We start from the raw sequence: 13,757 nt of genomic DNA on the forward strand, positions 1-13,757 counted from the left end.
ATGACGCAAAAGTGGTGCAAGGGGCTAGTAAATCTGCCCCTTTGCACTTATAGTCCTTGCTCACTGCAAGAAAGTCTGGCAGTAAAAGAGGTGCAGTTAAAGCCTGTCTTGATTCTCGTAAACAATGAGTATAAGTACAAAGTACGGGCCTGATTCACAGAACTAACTTAAGACAAAATCCTAAACTTACTACTTTTGGTATTCACAGAAGTTAGGATTTTGTCTTAAGTTTGTCTTAAGACAAACTTAAGACAGACTTAAGACAGACTCAAGACAGACTTAAGACTGACTTAAGACAAACTTAAGACAGACTTAAGACAGACTTAAGACAGACTTAAGTTAGGATTTTGTCTTAAGTCTGTCTTAAGTCGGTCTTAAGTTTGTCTTAAGTTTGTCTTAAGTTTGTCTTAAATCTGTCTTAAGTTTGTCTTAAGACAAACTTAAGACAAAATCCTAACTTCTGTGAATACCAAAAGTAGTAAGTTTAGGATTTTGTCTTAAGTTAGTTCTGTGAATCGTCCCCTACATGTTTACGCACCACTTGCAGATTTTCAAAAAACATAAATAAAAGGTATCATCATTTCAGTATCAATAGCTCAATCTCCGTGATTCTGTGCCCGTTTTTCCTTCTGTGACCCCCGTGATCTTTGCCCGTTTTTTCCTTCTGTGACCCCTGTGATTCCGTGCCGGTTTTTTCCTTCTGTGCCCCCGTGATTCTGTGCTGCTTTTTTTCCTTCTGTGACCCCCATGATCTGTGACCGGTATTCCTTCTGTGCCCCTGTGATTCTGTGCCCATTTTTCCTTCTGTGACCCCTGTGATCTGTGCCCAGTTTTCCTTTTGTGCCCCCGTGATGCTGTGCCCTTGCCTTCCATGCCGTTCACCTCTCCCATTCCCGACGATGAGTCCCCTGTGGCCCCGCCCCCCTGACTGCCCATTCCCTGCCCCTACCTCCTGCCTCCCACCTCCCAGCTGCTCCTCCCTCCCACCTCCCCACATATGGCGGACGCTGCTCAGCCGCGCAGCGGACGCGCCGCTGGCGCATCGAAGGCTCGTCTAAGGCAAGCCCGTCTGCACCCATCTGCGCCTGGACCGTGCCCAGCGCCAGGACTCCTGGCCCCCGCGAATGCCACGATGCCCACCTCTACTACACCTCTAGCACCCTCCATGCACTCAACGCCGGACGATCATGCACCTGCTGCCTGGCCAACCCTAAGCACACCCAAGGATCCTTCTCCTGCTGGAACTGCAGCTTCACCAGCATCCGGCCCGCCAACCCACCTACCAAAGAACCCAACCACCTCAGATGCATCCTTCTCAACACACGCTCCGCGCGCAAACATGCCGTGGAACTCTGGGACCTACTGGACTCCAACACCCCAGACGTTGCCTTCCTGACGGAGACCTAGCTAAACCCCTTCTCTGCACCCGACTTTGCCATAGCCATCTTGGAAGGCTACAAGATGACCCGCAGGGACCGCACCAATGGAGCAGTAGGAGGAATCGCCATTGTCCACAGGAACACTCTCAAAGTCTCAAACAACACAGACGACACCCTCAGCACTGCCGGACACCTGCACTTCCAGATCCACACCGATCCCAATACCACCCTCAGAGGAACCCTCATCTACAGACCCCCGGACCACGAGCACAGTTCAGCGACTCCATCACCGACCTCGTCAGCACACACGCCCTCGCCTCCACGGACTACATCCTCCTCGGGGACCTGAACTTCCACCTCGAGAACAACAACGACACCAACTCTTCCACCCTGATCGCCAACCTCGCCAACCTCGGACTCAGACAACTCGTCACTACAGCCACCCACTCCGACGGCCACACGCTTGAACCCATCTTCTCCACAAGCTCCCACGTCTCCTTCAACCACACCACCGAACTCCACTGGACCGATCACCGCTGCATCCACTTCACCTTCCGGAAACCCATCACGCACCACCGCACCCAACAGATGCTGCGCCGCTGCTGGAGCAGAGTCACCAAAAACGAGCTTTCCACCACCCTCGCCCGGAGCGCACCCGCAGATCCGACCAACCCCGACACTGCCGCTCACAACCTCAAACAGTGGATCAACGACTGAGCCAACACCCTCGCTCCGCTCAAGAAGCCCTCTAACACCCACACTAGCAAGAAAGCCAGCTGGTTCACCGAAGACCTCCAGGCCTCCAAGCAAACCTGCCGAAAACTCGAAAAAAGCTGGATCCGTGAACCAACACCGGAAAGCTACACAGCCCACAAGAACACCACCCGCAGACACCACCACCTCATCAGATCAGCCAAATGGACTTTCTTCAAAGACCGCCTAGACAACAACGCACACAACAGCAAAGAGCTCTTCAACATCGTGAAGGAACTCTCCAAACACAGTTCCAACACCAATGACATCTCACCTTCGCAAGACCTGTGCGACTCGCTTGCCACCTTCTTCCATCGCAAGATCGCAGACATTCATGACAGCTTCAACGCCGTCACCATCCCGGCAACCACTGAGACCCCCGCTCCCACGACCACCACCCGCTCCAGCCGCCTGACCACCTGGACCAACATCAACGACAACGACACCATCAAGATCATGAACACCGTCCACTCCGGATCCCCGGAAGACCCCTGCCCACACCACATCTTCAACAAAGCCAGCAGCACAATCACACCCAATCTCCGGAAAACCATCAACATCTCCTTCAAGACAGCGACCTTCCCGGAGAGCTGGAAGCACGCAGAGATCAACGCCTTACTCAAGAATCCCAAGGCGGACCCCAAGGTCTTCAAGAACTTCTGACCCATCTCCCTGCTCCTGTTCCCGGCGAAGATCATTGAAAAGATCGTCAACAAACATCTGACCAGCTTCCTTGAGGAGAACAGCATCCTGGTCCCGTCCCAGTCTGGGTTCCGCAGCAACCACTGCACCAAAACTGCCCTCATCGCCACCACCGATGACATCAGGACCCTGCTAGACAACGGAGAAACCGTGGCCCTCATCCTCCTTGACCTGTCAGCCGCCTTTGACATGGTCTGCCACCGCACACTATGAACACGCCTCTACGATGCCGGAATACAAGAGAAGGCCCTGGACTGGACCTCCTCCTTCCTCTCTGGCAGAACATAGAGCGTCCGCCTCCCCACCTTCCACTCCGAAGCCACCAAGATCATCTGCGGCGTAACCCAAGGCTCATCCCTCAGCCCAACCTTGTTCAACGTCTACATGGCACCATTTGCCCACATCGCACGACGTCACGACCTCAACATCATCTACTATGCCAACGACACCCAGCTGATCCTCTCACTCACCAAGGACCCCCACACCGCCAAAACCAACCTCCATGAAGGAATGAAGGCCATCGCCGATGAGGAACAGCAGACTGAAGCTGAATTGTGACAAGACTTAGGTCCTCATCCTCGGATCCACCCCCTCGGCCTGGGACGACTCCTGGTGGCCGACTGCAGTAGGAACATCCCCAACACCCACCGACCATGCACACAACCTAGGGGCATCCTCGACTCTACCCTCTCCATGACGAAGCAGGTCAATGCCGTCTCCTCCTCCTGCTTCAACACCCTCCGCATGCTTCTCAGGATCTTCAAGTGGAACCCCACCGAAACAAGAAGGACGGTCACCCAGGCCCTCGTCAGCAGTAGACTAAACTACGGAACGCCTACGCACGCCTGATCCTCAACATCCCTCGCCACAGCCACATCACACCCCACCTGAGAGACTTGCACTGGCTCCCTGTCAACAAGAGGATAACCTTCAAACTCCTCACCCACGCACACAAGGCACTCCACAACACCAGACCAACGTACCTCAACAGCCGACTCAGGCTCTACACCCCCACCCGCTAGCTCCGCTCCGTAGACTGCATCCTCGCCACTGTCCCCTGCATCCGAAGAATGACCGCCGGCGGCAGATCATTCTCCCACCTCGCCGCCAAGACATGGAACACCCTCCCCATCTGCCTATGGCAGACCGAAGACCTTCTGACCTTCAGAAGACTTCTCAAGACCTAGCTCTTCGAACAGTAGCAGCTTCCCCCCCCAGCGCCTGGCCCTTGAGACCCTCGCGGGTATGTAGTGCGCTTTATAAATGCCATGATTGATTGATTGATTGATTGATTACAAATGTGGGACCTATTGCATTGCAGATACTTCATGTATATTTGCGTCTCCGTCATCAATGTGAGGGACGCAGATTTGAGATTGTTCTCTCCGGAATCCTGATTGATATATTGGTATTATGTTCAATGTGGCCCATTCTTCAAGGTCCTTAAGTAGGCCTGATGCAAAGATCTCCGCCTCCACATCGGTTAGACCTCCGCCTCCACATCGGTTAGACCTTCGCATCCACGTCGGTGAGAAACTCGCCTCCACATCGGTTCGACATCCGCCTCCACATCGGATAGACCTTTGCCTCCACGTCAAGTGGAGTGGTGTGGCTCACTGGTTAGAGGCGTCAGACCCGGAAGCAGAAGTCGGCCCGGGACCAGGGTTCGATTCCCGACGCGGCAGGGTCTTGGGCCAAGGTCAGCAGACACGATAATTCTCGCCTCGGTGCCTACTCTAACCATGGATCCCACTCAGCAACTCTGGGCAATAGCTTGCTTAATCTCCACTTACGGCCCCATCAGCGCCGGGGATGCTTGTCTTCACCTTGGAGATGCCCAGTAGGGACCTTCTCACAGGGAAAGCCAGGATGGGTTCCCCAGCAGCACACAGCGCCGGGACACTCTTGGGAGTAGCCGCGCGCTCAACAAATACCCAGTAACATAACAACATAACATAACATAACGTTGGTTAGACCTTCGCCTCCACGTCGGTTAGACCTTTGACTCCATATCGGTTAGACGTCTGCCTCCACATCGGATAGACCTTTGCCTCCACATCTCTTAGACCTTCGCCTCCACATCGGTTAGACCTCTGCCTCCACATTGGTTAGACCTTTGCCACCACATCATGTAGACCCTCGCCTCCACATCGGTTAGACCTTTGCCTCCACATTGGTTAGACCTCTGTCTCCACATCGGTTAGACCTCTGCCTCCACATTGGTTAGACCTTTGCCTCCACATCGGTTAGACCTTCGCCTCCACATCGGTTAGACCTATGCCTCCACATCGGTTAGACATTCGCCTCCAAATCGGTTAAACCTTCGCCTCCACACTGATTAGACCTCTGCCTCTGCATCGGTTAGACCATATCGGTTAGACCTCCACATCAGTTAGAACTTCGCCTTCACATCGGTTAGACTTCTGCTTCCACATCGGTTAGACATTCGCCTCCACATCGGTTAGACCTTCGCCTCCACATCGGTTAGACCTTCACCTCCACATCGGTTAGACCTTTGCCTCCACATCAGTTAGACCTCCGCCTCCCCATCGGTTAGACCTCCGCCTCCACATCGGTTAGACCTTCGCCTCCACATCAGTTAGGCTTTCCCCTACACATCGGTTAGATCTCCACCTCCACATCGGTTAGACCTTCCCATCCATGTCGGTTAGACATTCCCCTCCACATCGGTTAGACCTCTGCCTCCACATCGGTTAGACCTGCACCTTTACATTGGTTAGACCTTCCCTCCACATTGGTTAGACCTCCGCCTCCACATCTGTTAGACCTTCGCCTCCACATCATTAGACCTTTGCCTCCACATCGGTTAGACCTTCACCTCCACATTGGTTAGACCTCCGCCTCCACATTGGTTAGACCTCTGCCTCCACATTGGTTAGACCGCTGCCTCCACATCCGTTAGACCGCTGCCTCCACATCGGTTAGACCTTCACCTCCACATCGGTTAGACCTTCGCCTCCACATCAGTTAGACCTTTGCCTCCACATTGGTTAGACCTCCGCTTCCACATCGGTTAGACATCCGCCTCCACATCGGTTAAATCATCGCCTCCACATCGGTTAGACCTCTGCCTCCACATCAGTTAGACCTTCGCCTCCACGTCGGTTAGACCTTCGCCTCCACATTGGTTAGACCTCCCCTTCCACATCGGTTAGACCTCCGCCTCCACATCGGTTAGACCTCCGCCTCCACATCTGTTAGACCTCTGCCTCCACATCAGTTAGACCTCTGCCTCCACATCGGTTAGACCTCCACATCGTTTATACCTTCGCCTCTACATCATTTAGACCTTTGCATCCACATCGGTTAGACCTCTGCCTCCACATTGGTTAGACCTTTGCCTCCACATCGGTTAGACCTTCGCCTCCCCATCGGTTAGACCTACACCTCCGCATCGGTTAGACCTTCGCCTCCAAATCGGTTAAACCTTCGCCTCCACACTGGTTAGACCTCTGCCTCTGCATCAGTTAGACCATATCGGTTAGACCTCCGCCTCCACATCAGTTAGACCTTCGCCTTCACATCGGTTAGACCTCTGCCTCTACAGAGGTTAAACCTTCGCCTCCACATCGGTTAGATCTTCACCTTCACATCGGTTAGACCTCCACATCAGTTAGACCTCCGCCTCCACATCGGTTAGACCTCTGCCTCCACATTGATTAGACCTTCGCCTCCACATCGGTTAGACCTCCACATCGGTTAGACCTTCGCCTCCATATCAGTCAGACCTTTGTTTCCACATCGGTTAGACCTTCACCTCCAAATCTGTTAGACCTCCGCCTCCACATTGGTTAGACCTTCGCCTCCACATCAGTTAGACCTTTGCCTCCACATCGGTTAGACCTTTGCCTCCACATTTGTTAGACCTCCACCTCCACATCGGTTAGTCCTCCGCCTCAACATCAGTTAGACCTTTGCCTCCACATTGCTTAGACCTTCGCCTCCACATTGGTTAGACCTCTGCCTCCACATCGGTTAGACCTTCGCCTCCATATCAGTCAGACCTTTGTTTCCACATCGGTTAGACCTTCACCTCCAAATCTGTTAGACCTCTGCCTCCACATTGGTTAGACCTTCGCCTCCACATCAGTTAGACCTTCGCCTCCACATCGGTTAGACCTTTGCCTCCACATTTGTTAGACCTCCGCCTCCACATCGGTTAGTCCTCCGCCTCCACATCAGTTAGACCTTTGCCTTCACATTGCTTAGACCTCCGCTTCCACATTGGTTAGACCTCTGCCTCCACATCGGTTAGACCTCTACCTCCACATCGGTTAGACCTTCGCCTCCACATCGGTTAGACCTTCGCCTCCACATTGGTTAGACCTCTGCCTCCACATTGGTTAGACCTCTGCCTCCACATCGGTTAGACCTCTGCCTCCACATCGGATAGACCTTCGCCTCCACATTGGTTAAGCCTCCCCTTCCACATCGGTTAGACCTCTGCCTTCACATCGGTTAGATTATTGCCTCCACATCGGTTAGACCTCTGCCTCCGCATCGGTTAGACCTCTGCCTCCACATCCGTTAGACCTCTGCCTCTACATCGGTTAGACCTTCACCTCCACATCGGTTAGACCTTCGACTCCACATCAGTTAGACCTTCGCCTTCACATCGGTTAGACCTCCACATCGGTTAGACCTTCGCCTCCATATCAGTTAGACCTTTGCTTCCACATCGGTTAGACCTTTGCCTCCACATCTGTTAGACCTCCGCCTCCACATTGGTTAGACCTTCACCTCCACATCAGTTAGACCTTCACCTCCACATCGGTTAGACCTTTGCCTCCACATTGGTTAGACCTCTGTCTCCACATCGGTTAGACCTCTGCCTCCACATTGGTTAGACCTCTGCCTCCACATCGGTTAGACCTCTGCCTCCACATCGGATAGACCTTCGCCTCCACATCGGTTAGACCTTCGCCTCCACATCGGTTAGTGCTATGAGCCGATAGTGAGACGGATTCTCTGAAGGGCCGTTCTATATAAAGGCCATGATTCCGGAACCACTTTTATTGCTACAACATCTTTGAACAGTGGAGTCGGTACTCTTGACACAGCTCTGGGTTGGCTTTAAAGACAGCTTTGCGGATCCCATAAGGGCCGGGCTCAACATTAGATCTAATTCCATCTATAGTTGCTATTATCATTGCCTCATTTACTGTGTCTATTTGTAATCACTTCTCTTTTTAAGGACATTCACTCCCCATATGATGATAGTTTATGTCACTTGCTACCATTGATCAGGTCATTAATGGTTCCCAAAAGGCTTTAATATTGTCTGTTTTGCAGGCATAATGTAGCTTCAACCATAAATCCTCGCAAGCAGCTCGTTTTTTCTTCCAGATCTCCTGTCTGTATGTTTATCTTGAACATTTCAATGAATGCTTTCTGGCAAGGGCGGAGTTCACGCTCGCCTTGTTCTCATGGTTGTTTTTTCGGGGTCTCTGCGCCGGGGTCTCATCCACTGGGGCAGTTTGCCGCATACATGTGGTTGTCCCCAGCTCCATCCCAGATGAGTTCACTTGTCGGTTTCCAATAGAATAGGTTCAAAGATGGGGTACCCATCCTCGGGTCTATCAGCCGTACCTGTCTTGTTTTCTTACGAGCCCTTCTTAGCCGTTTCCTTGCTCTTTCGGGGAGCCCATCCGTCTTAGAGGAGGTGGATGTATTTGTAATATGTATTACTTGGAGCTCTGAAGTTATCTGCCTATCTTCATTCTCGGTCCCTGAGGGTTCTTGAGGGGCCCTGAGGGGCCTGTCCTTCACGTGACGTTCCTTGTCCTACGACAGAGATTCTATTGCTCGACACTGCCGGGATACCATGACTTATTGATTGTTGCTGCGCATCATGAACTTGCACACTTTGGGCCCGATTCACAGAACTAACTTAAGACAAAATCCTAAACTTACTACCATTTTCGTATTCACAGAAGGCACTTACTCATTTTGGTATTCACAGAAGACACTTACTCACTTTGGTATTCACAGAAGTTAGGAGTCCTAACTTTAGGACTCCTAAATGCCTTCTGTGAATACCGAAAGCCTTAAAATTAGGATTTTTCTCAGTTTTGGAGTCCTAAAGTTAGGACTCCTAACTTCACTACTACTAAACTGAGAAAAATCCTAATTTTAAGGCTTTCGGTATTCACAGAAGGCATTTAGGAGTCCTAAAGTTAGGAGTCCTAACTTTACTACTACTAAATTGAGAAAAATCCTTATTTTAAGACTTTCGGTATTCACAGAAGGCATTTAGGAGTCCTAAAGTTAGGAGTCCTAACTTTACTACTACTAAATTGAGAAAAATCCTAATTTTAAGACTTTCGGTATTCACAGAAGGCATTTAGGAGTCCTAAAGTTAGGAGTCCTAACTATACTACTACTAAACTGAGAAAAATCCTAATTTTAAGACTTTCGGTATTCCCAGAAGGCATTTAGGAGTCCTAAAGTTAGGACTCCTAACTTCTGTGAATACCGAAATGAGTAAGTGCCTTCTGTGAATACCAAAATGAGTAAGTGCCTTCTGTGAATACCAAAATGGTAGTAAGTTTAGGATTTTGTCTTAAGTTAGTTCTGTGAATCGGGCCCTTTCTATCTGAGCCCCGGGTACCCTGAGCTGCCTCACAGTTTTCATCACTTTGGATCTGTTGGATTTGAAACCTTAATTCTTCAGCGTTCTGGTCCCTGTGTTGCCCAAGCCTATGGTTCATTATTTGCTGTAAAGACATCCTTTTAACTTCCTCTACAAGGGCCCCAACTATGCAGGTGAGATTCGAAACTTCATCTGTAATATGTGCACAAGGATAAGTGGTCCTTTGGTAGTTTCTGTCTGATGGGGCTCTCAGAACTCGGGGGCATACTTACAAGCCCCTAACGCCCCCGGAGCCTCACTTTTTCTGACGTTCCCGTGGCGTTGCACCATTCCCCTTATTTACAAGGTGGCACTAAGGCACTTAACGTGACTTAACGTGGCTTAACGCCACCTTGAAAATATGCCCCATCCTGCTGCAGTCTGCTGCGGCACAGGGACGGGATATGGGTGGTGCTGCTGTGGGCGTTCCACCGCAACACCCATTGCTTTCGAGCCTGCTCCAGATTCACTAGGCTGGGACAGCGCCAAAACTAAGGCCAGGCAATACAGAACTCAAAGGAGTAAAGGAGAATGCCGGCACAACGCTGCACCAGCCTTAAGACACCCAGGTTCACAGCACCCCGCTCTGATGTGTCAATAGGTTCGGGGCCCGCTGCAACTTCTGCTGTGCCCTTGAAGCGTGGGCACCCCCTCTCAATTCCACAGCACATGCTCCGCACTGGAGCATCACTCCCGCTGGCCTGTGGAGCACAGTAAGGCAGGAAAAAAGTGAGTTACAAGTAGGGCACACTGAGAAAACCTTGAAGCCACACCCAGTCCTAAAAGCGCTGCTTCTGTGTGGATCTTGGGGCACACTCTCCATGGCACTGACTACGGCTGCCGCACTCGCTCACTCAGATGAGCTCTGCTCCGAGAGGAAAAGGAAGGCGAACCACCCGCAATTAGCTGACACAAACTCGGCTTCACTTCGCCTTGCTCGCCTCGCACGCTCCGACGGCTCTCCACAACTGGAAACAGGAAACAGACTGACAATACACTTGGGGGCATATTTACAAGCCACTATCGCCACAGGTACGTCACTTTTAAAGACATTCCTGCAGCGATACGGGCTTCGCCTTATTTACAAGGCCCCCTTTCACACAACACTTAGCATGAAAGGGGTGGGCAGTGGGTGTTGCGGTGGGCATTCTGCCACAGCACCCATGATGCTGCCCTCTATATACAAGGGCGACGTAAATAGGAAGCAGCGCCAAAATGAAGAACAAGAAAAACCTGGTCTTAACATGGTGAAACGAGGAGAAATGCATTCTTTCTCCTGGCTTTTGCTGTTTCTATGTGTTCTGTATTGTGCAGCACACATAGAACCAGCAAAACGCATGCATGATTGTTTATGTGCAGGAAGGTGTCCCTTCCTGCACATAAACAATCATTTTAAAAAGGACAAGTTGCAATTTCTATATGTGCTGCACAAAGCAGCACACATGAAACTAACAAATCGCCATTTGAGATTGTGTATCCTCAGGAAGGGACACCTTTCGGCACACAATCATTCCCCCCAATACAGGCACCCTTGCACCAAAGTGCAAGGGTGCCAGCGTTGGCGCTAGGCAGCTGAAATTAGCACCAGCGCAGGGGCAATGCAGGGCTGCACCGGATTGTTGTAAATATGGTGCAGCCCTGTGTTTCAGAAGTGGCGGAGCGTAGTGTTAAGCAAAGAATGCTAACGCTGCTCTCCGACACTTCTTTGTAAACATCCCCTTTTTTTGTATTATAGTGTCTTTACTAGTATCTATATCTTCCATACTAGTGTCTAACTGTTCTGTGCTAGTGTCTCTGTCTTCCATACAAGTGTTTAGCTCTTTCATACCCGTGTCTATATCTTCCATGCTAGTGTCTCTGTCTTCCATACGGGTGTCTGACTCTTCCTCGGGGCTCCCCTTTTCGTCCATACTTATGTCTAACCATCTTGACTTTGCCTCTCTCGGGGGCAATGCTTGCCGTGCTCTTGCGTCCATCCCTCCAAACTTCTCCCCTCTTGGGCAATGCTTGCCGTGCTCTTGCATCTGATGCTCCTGACTGCGCCCCTCTCTGGGGCAACGCTTACCGCGCTCTTGCGTCTGACCCTCCTGACTGCCCCCCTCTTGCGTGCAACGCTTACCGTGCTCTTGCATCTGACCCTCCTGAATGCTTCCCTCTCAGGGGCAACGCTTACCGTGCTCTTGCATCTGACCCTCCTGAATGCTCCCCTCTCGGGGGCAATGCTTACGTTGCTCTTGCATCTGACCCTCCTGAATGCTCCCCTCTTGGGGGCAATGCTTACCGTGCTCTTGCATCTGACCCTCCTTAATGCCCCCCTCTCGGGGGCAATGCTTACCGTGCTCTTGCATCTGACCCTCCTGAATGCTTCCCTCTCAGGGGCAACGCTTACCGTGCTCTTGCATCTGACCCTCCTGAATGCTCCCCTCTCGGGGGCAATGCTTACGTTGCTCTTGCATCTGACCCTCCTGAATGCTCCCCTCTTGGGGGCAATGCTTACCGTGCTCTTGCATCTGACCCTCCTGAATGCTCCCCTCTCGGGGGCAATGCTTACGTTGCTCTTGCATCTGACCCTCCTGAATGCTCCCCTCTTGGGGGCAATGCTTACCGTGCTCTTGCATCTGACCCTCCTGACTGCGCCCCTCTTGGGGGCAATTCTTACCGTGCTCTTGCGTCTGACCCTCCTGAATGCTCCCCTCTCGGGGGCAATGCTTACGTTGCTCTTGCATCTGACCCTCCTGAATGCTCCCCTCTTGGGGGCAATGCTTACCGTGCTCTTGCATCTGACCCTCCTGAATGCTCCCCTCTCGGGGGCAATGCTTACGTTGCTCTTGCATCTGACCCTCCTGAATGCTCCCCTCTTGGGGGCAATGCTTGCCGTGCTCTTGCATCTGACCCTCCTGACTGCGCCCCTCTTGGGGGCAATTCTTACCGTGCTCTTGCGTCTGACCCTCCTGAATGCTCCCCTCTCGGGGGCAATGCTTACGTTGCTCTTGCATCTGACCCTCCTGAATGCTCCCCTCTTGGGGGCAATGCTTACCGTGCTCTTGCATCTGACCCTCCTGAATGCTCCCCTCTCGGGGGCAATGCTTACGTTGCTCTTGCATCTGACCCTCCTGAATGCTCCCCTCTTGGAGGCAATGCTTGCCGTGCTCTTGCATCTGACCCTCCTGACTGCGCCCCTCTTGGGGGCAATGCTTACCGTGCTCTTGCATCTGACCCTCCTGAATGCTCCCCTCTCGGGGGCAATGCTTACCGTGCTCTTGCATCTAACCCCCCTGAATGCTCCCCTCTCGGGGGCAATGCTTGCCGTGCTCTTGCGTCCATACCTCCAAACTTCTCCCCTCTTGGGCAATGCTTGCCGTGCTCTTGCATCTGACGCTCCTGACTGCGCCCCTCTCTGGGGCAATGCTAACCATGCTCCTGAGTCTGACAAGCCTGACTGCGCCCCTCTCGGGGGCAACGCTTACCGTGCTCTTGCTTCTGACGCTCCTGAATGCTCCCATCTCTGGGGCCGTGTCTACTGTGCTCTTGCGTTTGATTGTACTGACTGCTCCCCTCTCGGAGCAATGCTAACCGTGCTCTGTTTTTGTTGCAGAGACTGGATAACTGATAAGTTTAACACAGCGAAAGAAGTTCTGCACCTCAAGTCCAAGTAGAGACCCTGGAACTCCAGCAGACCTGCAGTGCACCCTCTGAAGCACTAGATGGCGCCAGAGGACTGAAGGATAGCACAGATGCTCAGATACCGGACTTCTAACCTTATGTATTCCAGTAGAATCTTTAATGTTTAGATACTGATTAAACTTGCAAATATTCCCAATAGCTTTTCTTTTTTTGTTTGTGCGCTAAGCCTTTCCTCAGGGCTTGGGGTGGGCAGTGGTTATTGGGCAGTATATTTGATGGGCAATGCCGCTTACTACCACTGCCCCAGGGTCTTGTGTACTATTGAACTCCAGCTGAAGAACAAAGTGACTCCCTTTGTACACTTGACTCTGCAAGGACAGTGTGTTGAAACAGCTCTACAAGGGCAGTGTGCTGACACTTGTCTTTTCAAGAGCAGTGTGTTGATACTACAAGGGCAGTGTGTTGATACTACAAGGGCAGTGTGTTGAATCCACAAGGGCAGTGTGTTGACACTTGACTCTACAAGGGCAGTGTGTTGACACTCCACTCCTCAAGGGCAGTGTGTTGTTTCTACAAGGGCAGAGTGTTGATTCCACAAGGACAGTGTGTTGACACTTGACTCTACAAGGGCAGTGTGTTGATTCTAC

General features: G+C 51.8%; 1 long non-coding RNA gene across 1 annotated transcript in view; it reads left to right on the plus strand.

Annotated features, from left to right (window-relative positions):
• Positions 1-13,306, plus strand: part of LOC146808674 (uncharacterized) — a 53,682-nt gene extending 40,376 nt beyond the window's left edge. Inside the window, exon 4 of the long non-coding RNA XR_014966219.1 lies at positions 13,082-13,306. This is a non-coding gene — a long non-coding RNA (uncharacterized LOC146808674). The remainder of the gene's footprint in view (positions 1-13,081) is intronic.
• The last annotated feature ends 451 nt before the right edge of the window (positions 13,307-13,757 follow it).

Source organism: Triturus cristatus, chromosome 7 (assembly GCF_964204655.1).
Source record: "Triturus cristatus chromosome 7, aTriCri1.1, whole genome shotgun sequence".
Lineage (NCBI taxonomy): Eukaryota > Metazoa > Chordata > Amphibia > Caudata > Salamandridae > Triturus > Triturus cristatus.